The 20,026-nt window shown below is 40.4% G+C and overlaps 1 protein-coding gene across 1 annotated transcript in view; it reads left to right on the forward strand.

Moving 5' to 3' along the window:
* THSD7B (thrombospondin type 1 domain containing 7B) overlaps positions 1–20,026 on the forward strand; it is a 1,994,218-nt gene that overhangs the window by 903,027 nt on the left and 1,071,165 nt on the right. The window lies entirely within an intron of this gene.

Consider the following 20,026-nt stretch of genomic DNA (forward strand, 5'->3'; position numbering starts at 1 on the left):
GCCTCGTCATTCTGACCTAATCTAATGATATTTATATAGTGCAGCACTCATCAAGAAGGGTATCCTGGTGCTGTGAAAGTTGTTGATGGAACTGTCTGACGAGGCTTAGAAGTCTGGTGAGAAAAGCAATATCATGAGAGCTTTATACTAAGGGGTCAGACATTAAGTGCAGAGTAGGAGGTAAAGAATTCCAATATCTGGGTGCCAAATATGACAGGGACCTTCCAATCTGTCTTTGATGTCATATCACAGGAAGTCAAAGCTGGTGGAGAGAAAAGCTATAAAAGTTTACATTGCCTTTAGGGGACCAACTTATTGTACAGGTAAAGAGGTCAGATACTGACACTGTGTTCCCCACAAAGGGATACGCAGAGTTTTAAAAGTATAAAAATATATTTGGAAATGGGTGACCAATAAAGGGACACCATGAAAGGAGAAATGAGACAATCAAAAGAAAGACTGGAAATGAAAAATACTGCCACATTTTGAAATAGTTTAAAATGAAAGAGTAGTCAGAAGGCAGTTAACATAATTACATTAGTCCAGCGTTTACCACAATCTTCCTGGAGATTGGATGATTAAAAAAGATACTTTTTTCGGATTAGATGCAGTTGATGGCAACAGGTGTCAGAAAGCTTGCAAACTGGTGCAAGTAATGAAAGCGTCTGATGTGGGCAAAAACTCAGGTTTCAGATTTTGGTCACAGGAGTAGGAGGGGTAAACATTGCTTTGGGCCACCTAAAATAATGACCACAAAGTGATCTTCTTTCCCTTCAGGAAGACTTCAGTCTTATATGCATTGATTTCGTAAAAGATGTTGATTATAATTATGATGACATTATTGTAAATTGAGGCAGGGTTGAGTGAGGATAGTTTGGTTTGGATAAAATCTGTGCATAGGTCATAAAAAAGAGAAGGAAGGAGCTAATGAGCATAGCTCAAGGATGAATGTAGACATTAAACAGTGTGAGTCTCATTCAAATTTCCTATGGTACATCTTACACTAAGTTCAGAATGTTTGATTGAAAAGTTCAAAGATGGATTGCTTTGGAACTCCAAACTAGAGCATGCCCGTGTATCACCACTTGGGGAGAGTGTTCTTGAATTACTAGATGACAAATAATATCAAAGATGGATGCCAAGGTGGTCTCTGTGCTTTGAAAGAAGCAACACCCACATTGTGCCAAGGATGCCATTGTCCCCAAGGAAAGAAGAAATGCATGCATTTACTTATTTCTCGGAAAACATTACCTGGAAGGATGGTAAGGAAATAGGCCTATACTTGCAGCAGAAAGAAAAATCAGCAAACCGAGTGGAACCAAAGCCAGTTTCAAAGAAGATGTAACTGTGCCTTCTTAAAGTGATCAATTGCAAAGATTGATGAGACAGCTGAAATAAGATGTATGTGTATATGTACATATGTATGTACTTATGTATGTATGTATATTTTATATCTAAAGCATAAACCTAGCCAAAAATGTGTGTATAGCTGCACATGTTCAAAGGCAAACTTAAGGTCTGTGAGTAATAGAAGAGGAAACTGAGTTATGGAGGGTGATATTTAGTGTTTTTTAAGTCTTTGCTAAATTAGAGCAGCATTGGGGCAGTCCTCATGAATACAGTGATGTTGTTCCAGGTCCTGGGTGTATAGATGGTATCTAAAATCCAAATGGTGACCCTAATGTTACAAGCAGGGTGAGCAATTTAAATTGATCCCATTCCAGAGAGAATGGATTGAGTGATGTTCTTTGGAGATGTAGAAATATCAGTGTTATGCTATGTTAAAAGATTTGTACAGCGCATAGCTACCCCAGCAATGGTGAGTTCCAACACCGGTCCTAAAAGAGCACACTACTAAAAGTGATCCATCACAAAGTTTCACAGGAAGCAGCCAAAAAGAGAATTACCAGGTGTTCAGGATTTCCCTGAAAGTCCAGAGGTTCTGGGCAATCCTAATGGACAGAGGAATTGCATTCCAAAGCACTGACCTCCCACTCTGACTCCCCAGACACATGGAACATAGACCAGATTATGATCGGCTGAACGCAGTGCCGGAGAGGCCTTGTATAGGGACGATAGATTGGACAGGATGCAGGCTCCTTGGGAAATAGATCTTATGGGTGGTGCACAAGGTTTTAAAATGCATTCGCTTCTCAACAGGGAGCCAATGCAATTGTGAATAAGACCACATACAAGACAGCACTTTGGAAGTGAGAACAGCTCCAGGCCACGGCATTATGAGCCAGCTGGAGTCTGTGAATCAGGGCCTTGTTGATTTCAGGTAGATTGGTTTTTGTGTCTCGCCTACGCAGCGCTTAGGAGGGAGACCTTTAGCAAACAAGTCGGTTTTGAGGCCAAATACGTGCACGCGTTGCATTGCTTTCAATGGCAACGCATGCACATTTGGCGATTTCCTTGCGGGAATGAGCAGCAGCGCCATATGTTATCAATTATCGCGCCTTGCTGCATTCTCCCCCAAGAGAATCATACAGGCCCCCTCCTCTCTTTCCCCCCTGCTGCCGTGCGAGGGAAACGCGCGCACGCTTGTGCTTGTTTTTACCTGTATCTGATGTGCTACACCTGTGGCACCTTCATATGGAAGGCTAGACTGTTCAAAACGGCGACGGCCTTAAAGTCAATGCCTACGAATGAGGTACTTGGCAATTTAATAAGCCTGCAATAGTCTCAGGCTTCAGCGACAGAAAATATTGGTCATAAGTAGTGCCTAGTTGCTATAGTCCAGGGTAATTTGCCACGCATGCGTTAAAGCTCCATGGGCGTTTTCTCAGGTTCACCTCAGCACCTCTTAAGAGTGTATTATGCTCTATATACCACGTTCTGACTACAATTTAGGACACACATTATGATCCTTGGATGGCTTTAACACTAACTGAGCGTTACTACAGAATGCCATCCACGCACTATACGGTCTAGACAAGGTCTCAATACATTAGCCCCTGACTCAACACTTGGTAGCTGGCTTCTAGCAGGCAAGGTTAACTCAGAAGATAGGTATGTAATGCATTTATAAATAAATAAGTAATATGCAACTCACAAAAAAAATCCCAGACCCATTTAAAGGAATAGGAAATATTATTATGTTTAAAATGACACCAAAATGACAAAAATCCAACATAGAGAACCGGAGATATGAATTTTTAAAGGTTACAACTGTGTAGTTCTTAAAAACATATAGTGCAGACCTGGGAAATCTGGTAGCGCTTGACCAGGACAAAGTCAAAGATTGAGGCGGACCACGATGGAGCCCTGGACAGATACACTAAGTGGGAGTCCCTGGTCAAAATGTTACCTTCTGACTTTTCTGGTGGATTTTCTCTTGACGTTGTGAGGTCCCCTCCAGCATGCCGATTTCCATGTGACGTCATCAGATTGCTTTTCCACAAGGCCCTGGTCAAATCCGAAAGTCTGGATCTCCAGAGCTTTCAGCAGGTCAAACCTGAAATCTGAGTAGCAGTTAAATGTGGTCGGCTTGACTCTCGACATCAGGCCGTTCCACTTATGAAGATTTTTCCAAAAGTTCCTCCAAACATCTCCAAAATTCTGGAACTTCTTCCCGAAGTTTTTTGAGAGTTCAAAGTGTCCAAAACTCAAAACGAGGAGTCTATAATCTCTAAGATGGTCCTTGGATGTCGGGACTACAGTTCCCTCAATATACTTAGCAAAATAGTTAAAATCCACAGGACCCTCTACAGGCTAGGGACTTCTTGAGGGAGATGATGCAGGGAGGCCCTTTTAACCTTTTACTTTCAGGGACTACACTCCTTAATCCCTTTTTTTTAAGCAAAGCAAAGTCCTCGGGCTGTAGTTTTAAGTGTGCAACAGGAGCAGTCCTTTAAGAAGCAATCCTGTGTGGTGCAGACCAGGTTTCGATCAGGGCAGTCCTTTTTCTTGTAGTTTTAGGCAGGAAATTTGAGTTGCTATGCAGCTCTCACATATTTATTCAATGATCGGGGGCTCCAAGCAGGTGGGCACCCCTGTCCAACATGAGGTATTGGGTGCCAGACAAAATCATACCAGCTTCCTCCAATGTGTGGCATATTCTTGTCCCATAAAGCACTACACTTTAAAATTCAAAATGGAAATGTTTTTTCTTAAGAGTAAGTACTGGCTAAACCAAACTACTAGTGTGACTTATTTCCATCAACACTCCACCTCCCACACATTCCATTCCCAGGCCTGACATCTGGCTTAGGTTGCAGGAAGAAGAGGTAGGTGTGGCTGGTCTGCTTTCCTTGAAGCCCAGTATGATCTACCCAGCCCCTGACCTGGCCTGTGCTTTACAGATGCAGAGCTCTACCCATCAGAGCCTCTGCTCTATGTGGCCACTTAATGCCTCATCAACGCAGCCTGGCTAAACCTGTTAAGGATGACCAATCAGGAAATGCTGATAGAAGCTGGATTTTGGCTCACAGAAAAGAAAGTTCCATAACTTATTTTCTGTACCAGTTACGAGAAATTTAACAGTGGCAAGTTTTTTGGATTTATCATTGTCTAACTTTTAAGTCTTTGAAAGCCTTTTTAGCCCATCCTAGCAATGTTTATACTCATATAAAATATTCCTATAGTAGCTTATGGAGCATATAACCTACAATAGGGAAAACAGAATTGGCCTTACCAGGGCTTATATAACATATTTTATAAGGTCCCTGCTTATAATTACATGGCACCACACCTCTGGGGCACCTAGGGGAGAGTTTGGGGGTGATATATATGTAATAATAAGATATATTACAGTTTGGTAGTACCTTTACCACCAAAGTCGAATGTGCATGTAATTTATTTTTAAAGACAGTCTGCAAATCAGGGCTGCCTTTAAAAATGAGAGTAGGCACACAGCAATGCACACTCTAGTGCAGGAAATCTACTGGCTCTCCAAACCGCCATGGCCTATTATATACTAGGGTAGTATAATAGGTAATTTGAATGCCTTGTTCCCTATTATATACTAGGGACTTACAGGGTCTGTCATTGCCAATTGCATGTATATCTAATTACCATATGCCTTCCTAATTTGAGCTTTGGCCCTGTACCTGGTTAGCAGAGTCGAGAGCGCAGTCAGTCAAAGTCAGTTACCACCAGTGTTAGTAAAAAAACTGGGGTGAGCAGGGCCAAAAAGAATGACTTTCTCACAGGAGTTCTGGAGTAAGCAAAGACTGGTGGATCTGGAAAAACGTTTTCCAATTTTTCATGATTGAATAATAAGGGAAATACGTTTTGCATAATGTTTCTGTAGTTGGAAGCTGCTGGATGATGGTCAATCACAAATTGGATTCTGTCACTTTTGTTTCTCTTGTTGGTATTCCAAATAAATGCTTTCATGAGTAACTGCAAAGCGTGTCATATTGTACCTGTATGATATGCAGAGGATAGCCTCACATTCGATGTAATATAGTAAGCTCAGGTAGATGTTCTTTACAAGTGTGCCCATTACTGCAGATGTGTCTTATTCTGAGTGCTTGACTGCAGATGATGCAGAGTTTACTGGGGTGTGGGTGACATGAAGTCCAGTTTAGATTCAAATGAGCATCTGTAGGCTTGTGGTACAGATCAGTTATAATTTCTTGCTCATAAATGGTGAGTGGTTCCTCCAGAAAAGGGAGATGATACTTCTGTTTAGTATTGCTGCTGGTGAATTTGAAGGTAGGATGGATATTGTTTATATAAGTTATAAATTATTCCAATCTTCTACTTACTGCATTCCAAATTATAAAAGAACCTTTCTGTTTTCCGTTTTTAGTGAATTTTACAGATAAAACCAGACAGAAAAACTTTCATTTCTTATCTGTATTTACTTTTAAATGTGGATAAAAATGAAAATTGGGTTGCTTTTTGAGTGATTCTAAATACGTCTGCAATGACTCTCAGGCCAATAGCTGTGTGGATTGATCGGTAAAGGGTTAACAAAGAAAATCATTTTAGTAAAGAGGCTTAAACAGCAGTAGACATGCTCAAGGTTGATGCTGTCATTTGTATATTTCAATATATGAGCATTGATGTATCTTCTGAGGGTGTTCATAGCACTGAAACCTGGCAAACATTCAAGCACGAGTGCATATTTCTCAGTTAAATACATATGGAATTATACTAATTTCAGCTTCATTTTTTCAGAAATCCCAAAATAAATATGGGTAAATACAGATAAAAGTTGCAAGAAATAAATATTGATAAATACAGACGGAAATGTCATAAAAATAAGTGCCATAAAACCGAGAGCCATAATTATAAATATTTCATCAATATATCTTAGCCAAACTCATGGTTTGATTCTAGAAGTAGCAAGTACATAGTCCTCTACTACGCCTATGAAAATATTTGCATAGGATTGAGCCATCCGAGTGCCAATGGCAGTCCCTTGTATCTGAGATAGTGTTTACCATTGAAGGTAAATTTGGTGAACTTAAGGATAACTTTTGTAATGTTGATAAGCACAGCGCTTAATGGCTTTTCACAGTTCTTTTATTCAGAGCTTCAGATAATGCCATAAGACCATCCTCATGTGGTATGTTGCTGTATAATGAAGCAATATCATATATAGCCAGAAGAATGTCATCATCAAATGTGCAAGTTTGGTTTACATTTTCAATATTCCGAAGGAAGTGACTGGTAGCCTTAATAAATTATGGGAGTTCGCTGGTGATGCAAGTCAACAATTAAAGTCACTTAGTGGCTGAATCATTGCCAGAGAGGATGGGACAGCTGGGATTGTTCATTTTATGAATTTTGGAAAGCATATAAAATCTCTCAGGTCTTGGTTTGGGTTGAACAATATTTTTCTGCTCTTTGTCATAAGTATATAAACATGATATTAGTGTGTGTAAAAGGGCCAAGACAGGTGATGGTGATGGTGGAATGGGCCTAGGTGCGAGAAGGAAGGAGGGCAAGAGTGGAAGAAGAGCAGCTGGGAAGAAGGTGATTACCAGAGGAATATGCAAGGTGGAGGAGAAAGGCAATGATATGGGGAGAGAGAGAGAGGTTAAGGGATCAGTAAGAAAATAAGTCAGAGGAGTGAAGAGAAGTGAGGAGCAATTATAGAAACTGGGTAAAAAGGAAGGGGTCTAAATAAAGAAATCTAGGAAATCCAAGCACTCCTTTACTATGCATAAAGTAAAATGCAATGGGAACAAAACATTGTTCTCTGACATCAGCAGTGGGACTATACAACTCAACAAATAAAAACACACAGACCCCTAAATGATCAAGGGATGGGACAAACACAACAATTGGAAAACCATTGAATCAGGAGTAAAATGGATTGAGACAAAAAGCCATTCAATCATGATCATGGTGCAGAACCATAGCTACCATGTATATGTGGAACTCTTTCCTTCTATTTAACAGATAGACCACTTACAACTTTTTACGATCAGTGAAGACCATCTTGTTCTGTTAGCTCCTTGTTTAACATGTACATTTCATAGGCTTCACATTGTTGAGATCTGGGTGAAAGTCTGTAATTCCAGCTACAATGTGTTGCATGTACGATTAAATACATTATTTTTTAGGAAGACACATTAAAACAAATGCATATGCATGCTGGTGAGTGTTTCCTGAACTGGAAATTGACAGCCCTGAATAGATCAGAGATACTAGTATTAAGGATAATAACAGCTCCTCAGGAAAATTACTAAACTAAATGTGCTCCAGTGATTGTTTATTTTCACTTGATTGCAGTCTTCCCAGCACAAGCCCGTGTTTTATCACTTGAAATGTGAGATCCTTGCATCAGAGCTACTTTTGACATTGTCCAACACAGAATTACATTTTACCAATTTTCTCCTTGTGCTGGATTCCAGAGTGTGATACAATATATTGGAACTAGTAAGAATTTTTTAAACAAAATATGCCACAATATTTTAGAGGAAGAAAATTGCCGAAGTTGATTTTTAATTTCTAGAAAGAGGATCAGCAAGATACGATTGAGAAATAATTGTGGAGACAAGCTTATTGCCAGCTACATATATACCATAAATGTTGCATTCATATAATTATTATAATGGTATTATTGTAAGTGTCTCTACACTTAAGGATATCTAGCATACAGAATATTGAGGTGTAAGACTGTGGCATATTATTTCCTTGCAATATGAAATTATTCATTAATAGCCATACTCAATTGGTAAAAGTACCACTTCCGTTATTTGTTAGGTTTTAGGAAACACGTTGCCATTCCTGACCTATTTCATTGGAAAGCATATTTGCTCATTCTTAAAATGGCCACACAGGATTCTTCAATTGAGATGTGGAGTCAATTGCAGTTTTAAATGGGTGAATGTTTTGGTGAAAATTCGAGCTTTCGAGCTCCATGAAGAATAGGCATCAGTGGGCCTATAGTATTATTTTTAAATGATACACATCTATGAAAAGTTTGGTTTATAAAAAAAACACTGTCACCGAACTAGAAAAGTTCACACATTATGTATCAGTGGAGTACTTTTCCTCCTTTTATCATATATCCACTGGAAGTGTTCTGATCAGAAGAGAAGTGAGATTGCCGAATGCTAAAACTGTCTATAAATAATGCATGCAGTGAAAGCAGTTGTACAAATTCCAGGTACTGTGACTGCATTCGTGAAGTGAACCTATCAAAGTTGCATGCAGGGATAAGATTACTATACAGAAAAAATAAAAAGTTTTTTATTAACTGCAGAAGCTCCTGTGTATAATGAACACAGTGGTGATTTTATTTTATTCTTTGTTTGCTCTGCGGAGATGATTGTCTTCTGTATTGTCCGTGGCTATCAGTTTCACTCTGAGATAAAAACACTCTTTTGTATCCATGCTGTTTGACGCCTTTGGAAAGCAGTACAACCAAATCAAATTAACGAAGTGGAAACAAATGTAAAAAATAACAATGACAGAGAGTATACAGAGAATAGAAACCTCTTGTAACAGATTGAACAATTTACTGCAGCTGCAATGGTAAAGCGTATAAAAAGAACAGAAACCTTTTGTAAGAGAGTGAACAAGTTACTGGAGCTGCAATTCATAATTTGATAATCTGTTTCATGGGTGGTTTCTGTGTTTGCATATTTTATTGGAGAACTTTGGACCTTGGAATTTGGCATACTGGGTACTTCGTCCAAACATGGCAGATGTCCTGTCTACCGTATTAGAGGCGACAAACTGTCAGAGATGTGTTATAATGTGAATTATACTTCTGTCATGGATTTGATGGAGTACCCAGTGTGGCAAACTCTAAAAAAGCAATGTTATCTTCCTTTCATGGCACAGAGCTTGAAACAGCATTTATGTAGGGTGTTGATGTGAGCCTTGTTTGTTGGCACTGATGTAGATTTCTAAAGATAATACAGAGAAAATGTTTTATGTGTGAGAGAAAAAATGCATTATTATGTAAGGATATCCATTCATTCTAGCTTTGTGTAGTATGTTAAATTTGCCTATATACAATGTCTTTATTAATTTGTAGATTTATGACTTCTTTTATACAGCTCAGTTTTACCCCAAGGGCTGTCTTGGTGTTTGGCTAATATCTCAGAGAAGTAAGCAAGGTCATTAAATATACAGGTCTTAAGGATTTCCAGAAGGATAAGGTGGTTGGGACAAGGGTGGTTAGCAAGACTGAAGGAGTTTCAGAATGTATTTGAACGAGAAGGAAAAATAGTGGTAAGACAACAGATAGCAATAGCTTCCAGAACAACCTCCTAGAGACTTCTTGGTGACGGGTACAGAAACTACCAGTTTCCTCAGCAGTGATGATTGAGTCAGGTATTAAGCACTTCAAATTACACAATTTCACTCTTAAAGGACTAGGCATCACCCTCCACTGTTTGATGAGAGTTCCATTATGAAATATGAAATTATATGTGTCTCTGGGACTGGGCCTGATTATCGTCTGGTTTGACAGCGCAGCTGTCACCAGGCAATTAAGTGAGAATTACCAGGAGATGGAGTTTGGCTCCACCCCTATGTTGGGAGCCAGGAGTACATGATTTGATTGGGCAGAGGTTGTGTGCTTTCACAAAACAATGCTTGCCCTCCACACAGCTGTGATCATTTACCGAGCAGTCTGAGCTTAAACTTTCAGGGGCACACACAATATTGAAGTGCCATTACTGTGTCTTAGATAATTTATGGTGTTTTACTGGCAACAGCAGAGGTGGAAGGAGGGCAGTCATTAACCTTCATGAATTTTCTGGTCTGTGTTGACAGTGCAACTGTGATGTGACCTTATGTGATGAGCAAAAAAGAGCTTTCCCAGTAGCGGATTCGAATGGGATGCAGTTGTGTTCTTTCACTAAAAAGATTGAATGTATTGTACTTTTTGGATTGTGCCAGATTTATACTTGATATAGTAGGATTGAGTTACTTATGCTGTCAAGCCAGTTATTGTGGCTGTGGGCATGATCTTATTAAAATTCTATGATAAAGGCACTAAGCCTGATACGTTTATTGTGAAAAGCAGACATTGGTCAATAGGCATTTGCATATGGACTTTTATTACTTTATATTAAAGTTTACAGATAGATATTTTGTTGCAGAGAATCTTACAATTTTCTGTAGTAGGCAAGAGTTTTGATTCTCGACACCCTGTTCGACAAAACGTGGGGTTTTTTACTGTGATGACTCTTGTTGAGAGGGTTTTTGCAAACTTTATGTTTCTACAGATTTGTAATTTTATACCGGTATGCAGGATGGTTTCCAATTTATGGGCACTAGAAAAGGCTGGTGTTTGGTAAAGTGTAAAATCAGTGTTGAAGGATAAAGGCTCCATCATTTCATTGGGAAAGCAGGCCAGATTTCTTAGGCTGCGTCTGTTTATTATGAAACGTTATGAAAAGCCTTTAGGCCTGACTTACGTATTGTGAACAATATGTATTAAAGACAATAGGCTTTTTAGGATGAATTGTTATTACACTGTGCTAGAACCTGTAGGCAAGCACTTTGTTACAAGAAATTACTGTAGTAGCCAAGGATTTTGCTATTGGCGATCTACCCAAACAAACTGTGGGCATAGAACTTAAGCACTACAATAACATTTATTAGTTATTCTTAGGAGAGACAGTATTTTGCTTTGCCAACTGTAATTCTGCATACATTTGAACTTTTATGACTCTATGCCTGATTGTTCCTTTGGGAAAAAGCTGACGCTCAGCTCAATGGGCTTAAGTTGGTTATGGGGTCAGTCCACTGATAAAGGGTATAGGCCTGATTGTTTGAAATAAAAGGTTATGATAATGGCATTAGGCCTGCCATATTGATTGTGAAAGGCATATGTTAAAGTACATAGGTGTTTAAGTGTGGATTGATATTACTCTGAATTAATGTTTACAGATACGTTTTTACCTTGGTAGGGAAGGGTTTTGTTGTTGGTTGCCTGCTCTGACAAACCATAAGTATAAAACATTTGCTCTCTGAGACTCCTTGTTAAACCCAGTCAGGAGAGATAGTATTTTGCTTTGTCAACTGTAATTTTGTATACATTTGCAAGTTAATGACTGCATGCTTGATGTTTTCCTTGTGGAAAACCTTACACTGAGTGGACTAAGCATGTGTTGGTTATGGTAACAAACCAATGTTACAGCTATAAGCTTGACTGGTGTGAAATGCAATGTTATGCCTGATGCTATAGGTCTGGCTTGTTTATTATAAAAAGTTATTAGAAAGGCCAACAGCCAAAAAGATTGTTATCATATTATGGTTCCAGCTACAGAAAGGTACTTGGTTACAGGCAATATAAGAGATATCTACAGTAGGCAAGGATTTTGATGTTGGTCGCTCACTCTGTGCCACAATATCATTGGCTCCATTTGGGTGCACAAGAGAGACTTGTAAAGCAGCAAATATGATCTTATTGCAAGTGGAAAGGTTCTCAAAAATAGCAATTACCCTAGCAGGGCATTCGTCCTTGTTCTGTGCATGGTAGTACTATTGAGTTGTTACTTAGCATCTTTTTTTGGGATGCGAGGTGCAAAGGAGTGCCAATCGGTACAATGTATCACTCCACTTCTATAGTAAGAGATATAGCACGAGGAAATGTATGTTTGAGTAAATAATTTTAGTAATGCAAAAATTGCTTTTGTTAATTGCAAACGAATTTCTACAATCATAAAAGAAACTATTAGCACTTGGCAGTCTTATGCATAACCACATCTTTGCAAAAAAGGTTCAATGTATGTATGTATGTGGTATTTCTGTGGTGCAAATTTAACCAAAAGGCATTGGAGTGCTGTGCAAGTTCAAAGACATGCATTCAGTGATATGAGATGTAGTTAGTTTTTTGATAGTTATGTATTGTGATGCAGTATTCAATAGAGGGTTATCTACATGAAGGTATATGAAGGTGTAAGGCAGACATTGTTCAGCTGCCAGAATGTCTGGACTATCACAAGCAAAGTTCCGTTGATCAAGCCAAAAGTGTTCCTTGGTGGAAAAAATATATTCATGTTCATCGGCTTAAAAAGTAAAAAAATAATATTTCAAGTAGAATGTAAAGTATTGTACATTAGGCTTAAAATGCAAAGTTAATATATGTACTTCGTTTTGCATAATAAATATTTCAGTACTTAAATTATTAATGTAGGAGAAGTCATTTTTTTCTAATTTTGTTATGCCAAGACACGTAGCAAAGGTGACATTAGCCTGAATTTCTGCAAATTATGCATGCAAACATAGACACCAGAGGCTATATTTACAAATAGCAGAGCGCGGTGTTAGCCTTGTTGGTTTAACACCACACTCTTCCACTTCTGAAATTCAAGTTGCATGGTATTTACAAGAATACGGTGCAGCCCTGCATTTCCTCCTGTGCTGGCACTAATTACAGCTGCCTAGCACCAATACAGGCACCCTTACACCATAGTGCAAGGATGCCTGCGTTGAGGTGAAGGATTGTTTATGTGCAGGACCTTCCTGCTCATAAACATTCCTAAATGGCGATTTTTAAGTTCTATGTGTGCTGCTTTGTTCAGGAAACATAAAAGTTGCAACTCTTAATTTTCTTTAAATGATTGTTTGTATGCAGATAGAGATACCCCAAATGTTAGAAAGGTGATAACATCACCAAATGTTTTACACCTTTTGAGAGGGCTTGTGAAGTCACACTGGGGGGCGGCTCTCCTTTGGGAACTATTCACTGGCAACTGCAGGGACAGGCTCCTAAACCTTACTGAGGCAGATGCTGGGTCTTATGACCTCATGAAGAATACTCTGAGTGAGGGCATTGGGCTTACAACTGAGGAATATAGAATTAGATTCAGGGAGGGCTCAAAAAACCCAAAGCCAGTCCTGGGTTGACTTCGTAGACTGCTCAGTTAAGAGACTAGGTGGATGGTTAACTGGAAGTAATTTGCATGATTTCATTGGATTTTACAATCTTTTTCTGAAAGAAAATATTTTACGTAATCACACTAATAAGAGTTCCATCAACATCTGCTAGACCTAGGTCTCATTTCTCCAAAAGAATTGAGAAAGAAGCCAGACCACTGGGTCAAGACTAGGGTAACCAAAACAAGTGGAAAGGGGATGAAAACCCCAAGACTAAAATCAAGAATCTTGAAAAGGGCCCCAACCTGCTCAGGAGGGTGGGTCCCAAAACTCTTCCCAGTCCAGTGGTAAGTACAAAGGGAAAATCTTTGATCCCCAGAAAGCCTGGTTTTTCAAGTGTAGGAAGTTGGGACACTTAACTGGAGAAGCTATGTGCCGTAACTAGAAGCTCCCTAGTCTTCTTCCAGTTATTACTGGTGTTGCCAATCTCCAGATGGTATGCACAGTGTGTCCAGTTCAAGTCAGGGTTCACACTGACACAGTTTTAGTCACAGAAGGGGAAGTTGAGTTTTCCACTTTAGTTGTATGGCCACACAACTTGAAAAATGATTTACATTACCCTTGTATCAAAGGGAAGGGAATAGAAGCACTGAGTGATACAGGAGCCAGTGTCACCATGGTGAGAAATACACTTGTTTCCCAGGGCAATACCGATTGAAAAGTCATATCCAGTCACCAACTTTGACAGTGTTACTACCAACCATGGTATGGCTTTGGTAACATTAGAATGGGGGTTGTTACTGATCTCAAACAGGTGGTGGTCTCTCCAAAACTTCTACATGCCTATCTGAGGTAGAATTGAAAAACCATGCAGCAATTCATGAAAAGGCTTGATAATCGCAGCTGATAATTATTACATGTTGCAATGAGCATCACACCACTTGTAATTGCATTTTTTTTAAAACTGGGATCATAATTTACCACAATTTATGTGCCTCTTGTAATCGGGTCTACAGTCCATTTTTGGGCAATGCCAGGTTCCAAGGGTCTAAGTCAATATCTGGTGATTCCCTTTGTCATAATTAGTTTGTGGAAGGATGTTTTATAATATTGAACTTGCCAGAAAAATAAACGTTCTTCTTGATTCATAATGTTCTATATTTGCTTGCTCCGGTTATCCACAAGTGGGGTCAATGTACAATAAGAGGATGTGTTGAAGTATCCATTTCAGCAGTGACAGTCAACAAAGTTCAGCATCTTGATTTTGGCTTTTTATAGTGATGAGGCCAGACGTTTATGACTATTTGTTAGTCTTGATTTAAAAAAAATATTATCACTCACTTGCTCTGGTTCAGAGAAAAGCCTTCTTTGTAACGGGTCTTCACTTTTATATGGTAGACGGTAATAGTCTCTGCTTTAAATGCCTCACTTTAGTCCGGGTAGGGTATCACGTCGTCCTCGTATTTCTATTTAGGGATGCCTATGCCTGCAACCATGAACTCAACAAAAAATTATCTTTAGAACTACAGACGGTCCCACAGCTGTGAAACACCACTGTATCTGGTGCTGATGGCTGCACAGCTAAGGGTTAAACTCCTCGTGACTTCAAGACTGGACTAGTGTTCAATCACTGTGCTCCTAAGCAAACCTTCCTCTGCAGCTTGAGCAATAGTGGATCTAAATTGATCATGCTTGATTTCTTGTCCGGGTGTTTGTCAAGAGAAAAGAGAAATACCCAATTGTACATTTTGACAAGACTCAGCACACAGATATCATTTTGAGTAGATTGTGAGAAAATCAAAGTATTAGTGGGAATAGCTAGAAAGAGTGTCTTGCCTCTTGGCACCCAAAACGTTTGCTACTTGTTTTCCAGCCAAGAACTTTTAGCAAAAACTTAAGTATAACGAACATGTATTAAAAACTGATAACCGAATTATGCAAATGAAAAACTACAAATTCCAAATACTAACAAAGACCATTGATACAAAGATTCTCCCTCTAAAGTGCTGCATGTCCCAGGCTCAGACTTTAGTCTGCCCTGTTATGTTCCTCTCAAGCCCAACAGACAGTAAGGACCTGATATAAATCGCCAGATATGTAACCCATAGGAGTAATAAAGGAAGCAGCTGCGCTACATTCACAAACAATGGGCCTGATTCACAAAGGGATTTTAGACTCATAAATATAAGAGTGCTGAGTCACCGCACCCGGGGTGCAGTCTCTGCATTCGGGCCGGAATCTCTGCACTGAGCACTGCAGTGCCGGGATTTTGCACCGTGTGTGGATATTCTGCCTTGATTGCAGAGATTCCCCACTCGTGACTTTAAGTCGTATGTCTCTTTGTGAATCGTGCCAAGTGTGTGCCATATTTAAAGTCACTACTGCAGAATCTGAGTTTTCTCCTTACACACACACACACACACACATTTTTATTAATAGGTAGACAGACGATACATCCAACTTTAATTTTTATATTCCTTAACCCCTCCCATGCTCGTGACGGAACCGCTCCGTCAAGAGCCTCGGGTGGGCTGTGCTGGTGATGGAGCGGTTCCGTCACGGCCGGCTCGGCGCGCCTGCGCGGCGCGTTCTATTGAGCGGGTGGGGCCATGACGGAACCGCTCCGTCACAAGCACAGCCCACCCGCGGCTCGTGACGGAGCGGTTCCGTTACAAGTACGGGAGCACTGCGTGGCCCCCCTTCCACCTAGCCCTGCGGCAGAATTGTCGCCGCAGCGAAGAGGTTAAACAAGTTGTCCGGACTTATGTCATCGAGTGTGCACTCACAACTGTGTTTCTGTTATAATTGGTATGTCATACTGCGAGGAAAAGACATTTCTAGTCAACAATGAATAACTCCTACCAGAGGCTCATCTCAGGAGCATCACAGCGTCATGATAAATAGTGCATATAGGCACCTAGAGCATGAACATGGAGCCTGCCAACATCTCAAGAGTAGTCATGAAAATGTTCCTTTGTTGTTTAGCTTTTTTCCTTCATCTCAAAAAGGAAGTGAATCCGAGCAACTTGGGCTTTATGTATGTATGCTTTACAAGTAACCAGTAGTGCATACTTTAGCCAATTATCAAATAGTGGAAATTCCCAAACCTCATTTATCTGGTACACCGGCCACATTCCCTAAAAAGGTGCTGGCCTGTCTATTTTTCTCATTGCTTCCATGCAATATTGCCACATCCTTAGCAATTTTGCAGTGACATTTGCACCTAAGGGGAGGTATACAAATTCTTGTGCACTAAATGACTGCTGTGGATTCACCATTTTATTTAAGTTGGTTGGTACCAATGTCCCTTCATGATGTGTAAGACTGTTCAGAACCAATGGGTAAACTTCTCAGGAACTGATGCATTTTAATATTCTGGCCTATCTCTTTTTGTAGGGTACCCTTTTTGATACCTTTTCACTGGGTCAGTACGCAGTGCCGTAACAAACCTTAAGGGGTGCCCCCCCGACAAGGTACATGGAGTCCCCCACCTGCTCTGGATTTAATTAGGATCTCTCAGGCCAGACGACTCTGCTGAGGGGCCCCCTGCATCGATTTAACCCAGATCTCTTGACAGGGGGTGATTGCTTGATTTGGTCTGCCTTCTGGTCATCATCTGTGTGTCTTTTGCTTTCTTGCCCTAAGTGCGCCGGGTATGCCCAGATGTGGGTCCCGGGCTCACTGTTCCATTAGATTCAAGCTAGCTTGTCTGATGAGGGGTGATGCCCCGAAACTGGTGCCAGGATGCTTGTTTCTGATCCAGGGAGGAACTGGCTTAGCTGTTAGAGCTGAACTGTTTCCAAGAGGCACAGAGTCAAGACTGATTTGCATTTGGCTGGGTCTAAACTGGTTTGGCATGGTGAGCAAAGGAACGATGGATTTAACCATATTTCTTGCCTCAGGGTGAGTGTTTGATTAGCTCTGCATTTTGTCCATCATCAGTGTGTCTTTTGCTCTTGAAGCTTTTAAGCACACAGAAGCACATTATTTATCTATAGAAATACACAAATGATGTTAATAACTTACCTGTTTGTTCATTCTTAAACTTGTGATAGAGAGGCGAATAAAACACACTCGTACACAGGAACAGCCGAGTCAGGTCAAACGGTGGGGAGTCAATAGAGAACGGATTAGGGAAAATATTATAAAAAATCAAACCACTTGCCTTAAACTCACCACATCACTGACTCGGGGATGTGGTGAGCGCAAGGTGTGTGGTTTTATTATTTTTTATTAATTATATTTTCCCTAATCCTTTGTCTGTCTACTCAAACCCTCTGTCCCACCCTGCCCCACTGCCCTTACCTGAACTGACCAAGCCAGCTCGTACACAATTTTATTTGTTCATCAGGTCATGTATGAGAACGCAAACACCCAGTTAGGGTTAGCGATAAAGCACCCCTATTCGAAGTAGGCATCAGCACCAACCAGGGTACAGGGTCAGAGTTAATACAGGGAAATCTTTAGGACACCAATATCCTACACACCATTTCTTCATTCTGCCTGTAGCTGGCACACCCTTACATTGCCAGGTGAGTATGCCAAAGAGGAGCAGGTCTGATGATGAAGCATGCCCTTACCAGTGGGTGAGCCTTTGTTATCTTTTTACCTATGCCCCTATGCAAATGAGAGAATCTCTTTGCCCCCTCATCGGGCAGTATTACAGATAGGGGCACAGAGGCAAAGAACCTCTCAGGTTGCGCACTATCAGTGCGCCCCCTGATTGCAGCCCTCTGGCGGGGGGAAAAGTGGTCCCATGATCCACCCAGACATCCCCTTGCAGATGGGTGCAGTCACTGGCTGCACCCACCTGCCGCCTGCACTGTGAACCATGGGTAGGTTTTAAAGCAGAAGCTCCATTTTTCACATGAATGCGCTGCCCCCAGGTCAGCGTGAGGAGCTTGTGGCTGCCCTGGTAACAGCACATTCACCATAATGTGCAACATTTTCCTGGATTGAGCTGGGGGCACCTTTTGAAAGGTGCACCCAGCGCAATCCAGGAACATGCTCTGCATCCATAATATGGACCCTGCTGTGCTCTGTTTGCAATTTCTGACATGCATCTTCTGCTGTTTTGCATAACTGTATTTCTTTAGATTGTTAATATAATTTTAGGCAGCATAAACAAATTAGTATTTGTTAATGCAGAATCGTTATTACTAAAGAGGCCAGATCCATAGTAGGGAAATCATGATATTAGGAGACAGGCTGGTGCCTCTATGTGGCTCGTGTCAGCCACATTATGGGAAGTTCTCAAATATTCATGTCATTTCATGTCTCTGCTTTTCGATTTAGCCAGTCTCTACAGAAAAAGACTAAAAGGTTGTTAGCTAGAGTAGCTGAAAGTATGCCATGGAAAGCGAATTATATGCAGCATTTAGATTCCTTGACATCTAGACAGATCATTAAATGAGCCCTGTAGAAAATACGTTGGAATACTTTTAGTGCAGTGTTTTATGTGGTGTTTGGACATGCACACAATGCACAATATTCTTGGTCATGTTTTAAATAATTTTCCTGCTAATCTTGTTTTTATCTATGGTGTTTCATACTGGTTCAAAATGGTTCGATATGATATGATCAGATATAGTTTAATGTGTTGTGAAGGAGAGTCACAAGTAAAGCCCCCTAATGCCATGCAGTGAAGGAGTTCCATAGGTTGTTGAATAAAGTGGCAAAATAAATGTTTGTACGTATACATTTCTTTATGTACTTTATGTCTTAAATCATGCCTTTAAAACACTGCTGGGGTATTAAAAATGACCCGTTTTGCTATAAAGACTGAGTCATTATCTCTTAAATAAAATAAATATGAATAATTAAATAAATAGATAGATAGATGGATGGATAGATAAACAAACACATAAATAAATACATTTTCAAAGAAACACATGCATTTTTGTAGCCTAATGGTGTTTTACTGAAAAAAGTGCTAAAATATGTCCTCCTACCATCAGTTATAAACTTGGTGATTTCTCGCTTGTAAACTGGCACACATCTCTTAGGGCCTTGGCTCAGTTGTTGGAGGAAGAACCTTAAATGTATACTGTTTTTTTTCAAAGCAGCAATTAGCAGGTGAATAGTGAATAGTTAACTGCAGTTCAGCACAGTGGCCTAGCTAGGCCTTGTGCCGCCCTTGGTGGCCTCTGCGTTTGCTGCCTGCAGCGGCTGAATGTAGGTCCGGGGGGATGCTGCCAATTCCCATGATGTCTGCCCAGCTACGGCCACAGGTAAGAACAAGGGAGTTCGGGGGCCGCCGCACCCAAAGCATATGCCGCCCGGGGCGAATCACCTCACCCCGCCCCCTTGCTACACCACTGGTTGAGCAATTGATGCTCAAACTAAGGGGCATATTAACAAGAACCTCGTTAAAAAGATCGCAGTTTTAGCGGCAGGAAACTGCCCCTAAAGCGGCGATAATGGGCTTGCTAATATGCGTTATAGAATTCCAATAGAAGCCCAGGTTAGATGTCCTGCACATGTAACCTGGGCTTCTATTGAAATTCTATAACTCATATTATCAAGCCCATCATCGCCGTTTTAGCGGCAGTTTCCTGCACTAAAACTGCGATAATTTTAACGAGGTTCTTGCTAATATGCCCCAAAGTTACTTGACAAATCTCCATTTAACAATATACTCAACCTCAGAGCTGTATAATACAATTAAAGCTTCCCTTTAGCCACACATGCATATTTGTATCCTAATGGTGTTTCACTGAAAAAAGTGCTAAAAACTGTCCCTACTACCATAAATTATTAACTCAGCGATTTCTCGCCTGTA

This window comes from Lissotriton helveticus, chromosome 3_1, assembly GCF_964261635.1.
Source record: "Lissotriton helveticus chromosome 3_1, aLisHel1.1, whole genome shotgun sequence".
NCBI lineage: Eukaryota > Metazoa > Chordata > Amphibia > Caudata > Salamandridae > Lissotriton > Lissotriton helveticus.